We start from the raw sequence: 2,500 nt of genomic DNA on the forward strand, positions 1-2,500 counted from the left end.
ATTAGTCTAATCTGCTCGCAAACTTACCTTCGTGGCTCACGGGTTTCTTTCTGCACAGAAGCATTACAGCTATTGATTTTTAACAAAACAGACCTACTCAAATGTACTCAAACCTAACTAATGTCACTCGTTAGTGTCCAAAAAACAGTGTTTTACATGCACAGTGCCAAGAGAGGCATTGTCTATAAGTAGGCTGACTTAAAGTCAGTAAAATAATAACAAAAACAATCATTTAATAGTGGTATCCAAAACATTCAATTTACTTCAAATATTATATTATAAAAAAATATTTTAAAACGTCAATGAACATGTATAATAAGCAGTAATAAATAGATATTTAAAATACATCAATAACACAGATAAACATAGATAAAATCATAGTTAAAGGAATAGTTCACCCAAAAAATAAAATTAATAAAGTTCAAATTATCGTTTCACTACGTTATACGGCATGTTTACGTATAATAACGAGGCAAAAAGTCAGCCAGCTTGCTTAAAGTGATGAGCATGACGGTTGAACATAACGGTTTGCCTTGACATTGTAAGATACAATCCTCTCTTATCTGCAGTGCACAGGGTTTAGTCCGCATTGCAGTGGATTGTCTTGCGCTAAATTCCTGTCCTCAGACGAGCACCAGAACTAGCGGGGGTCAAGATTTTTTTTTCTCTGAGCCCAGTGTTTTGAAGACATTTACCTCAGAAGACGTGTTGATTCGTTGCGACTCTTCTTGAGGAGAAATATGCCGTGAAGCTCTCCTGTGGAGTGAGGAAGAGGTGGACAGTTGAAGTGTCCACGTGGGGACTGACCAATAGCATCGATATGTGAAAAAATATGAAAATTACCAAATTTGGACATACGAGGTTTCCGCCCGACAGCGACGATGTGTAAGATTTATCAATGTCCCACGTGATCAGCGTTTGTTTCCTCATACTTACTGATGCTTCTTATGCACAAATTTACAAATTTGCATATGATAACTATGCTTTAGATGGTGTAGAGGATCTGAGACAAACAGGCTGACATTAATATTTTTCCTTTAGTAAATTAGTATTTCTGTAGAAATAACTCAATACTGACTAATAAACACGTCGATAAATGTGGAGTTAAGAGAGTTGTGTAATCACTGATATTGTGAAGCTACCGAAATGGTATTTATTTATTTATTTATTTATTTATTTATTTATTTGTTATTTTATTTATATATGTCTATGATTTAATTATGTCTATGATTTATTTATTTGTTTGTTTGTTTGTTTGTTTGTTTATGTTTATAATTTATTTATTTATTTATATTATTAGTGGTAGCTCACTAAAGACATTTGACTACTGGAAGGTTGTGAGTTTAAATCCCACAGCCACCAAACATAAGGTCCTTGAACAAGGCCCTGAACCCTCAACTGCTCAGGTGTATAAAGTACATCAATTTAAGTCACTCTGGATAACAGAACCTGGAAAATGCTATAAAAAATAGCAGTGCTTAGCGGCAGCGATGGGGAAATCATCAGGAGGGAGGAACTGCACTATCTGGCAAGTCTTTTTTTGTCTTTTGACTAAACAAAGTTCGAACATGTTTAGATTTAAAGGTGGGGTCTCCGTTGTTTGAGAAATGCTTCAGAAAACTGCGTTGGGCCACACAAACAAAACAAAAACAAAACTAAACTAAGCTAAACTAAACTAAGCTAAGGGGTGTGTCTTGTCAATATGGGCGGAGAGAGTGTTCAGTGCGCATGTGTGACATTAGCAGAAAGCGGTTTTAACATTTACATGGAGGATAAAAACAAAGAAAGAAAGAGAAGAAAGACTTACGATAAGGTAAGAAGTAGGACGTGTTAATATAGGATCAGCTTTCCAGTGCTGGAGAGAACTGAAGGAGCAGGAAGTTGGTCACATATTCACAGATTGGAGTTTCCTGAGTCAATAACTCCTGAGCTAAACGCTGTTACTACACAAATAACACCTCTTTTCTATCGTAGTAATGTAGAGACGCAGCTACAACCGTGTTTTGTGTAGTAACAGTGTTTAGCTCAGGAGTTATTGACTCGGGAAACTCCAATCTGTGAATATGTGACCAACTTTACTTAAGACGCCGAGGCGCTTTTTTCCTTCTCGATAGGTGAGTAACGTTGGTTTTGTTTTGTTACACAGAACTAATATATGTCTTTGTCCTTTACATGATTATGCTTGTGTGTCATTTTTGCTTGTTTGTTTATCTACAATCGTATTGTTCTTCACTTCAGCTATGATAAAGACACATTTCTTTCCGTTAGTTGCCTGGGTTACGTATGTATGTGTGGGTGGAGCTATTGATACAGGGGTGGGACCCGTTTGGGTTAGGGGCGTGTTTGTTTTGGTGATTTCAAATGTCAACATTGGCTTTCAAACAACAGAGACCTCACCTTTAAGTTTATTTTAATTGATTTCAAAAATTATGATGTGCCATCTGACATCATCAAACTGTTCTGCCCTGTTCCTGTCGTTTGGGGATTTTTCTTCACAGCT

This window comes from Tachysurus vachellii, chromosome 8 (genome assembly GCF_030014155.1).
Source record: "Tachysurus vachellii isolate PV-2020 chromosome 8, HZAU_Pvac_v1, whole genome shotgun sequence".
Lineage (NCBI taxonomy): Eukaryota > Metazoa > Chordata > Actinopteri > Siluriformes > Bagridae > Tachysurus > Tachysurus vachellii.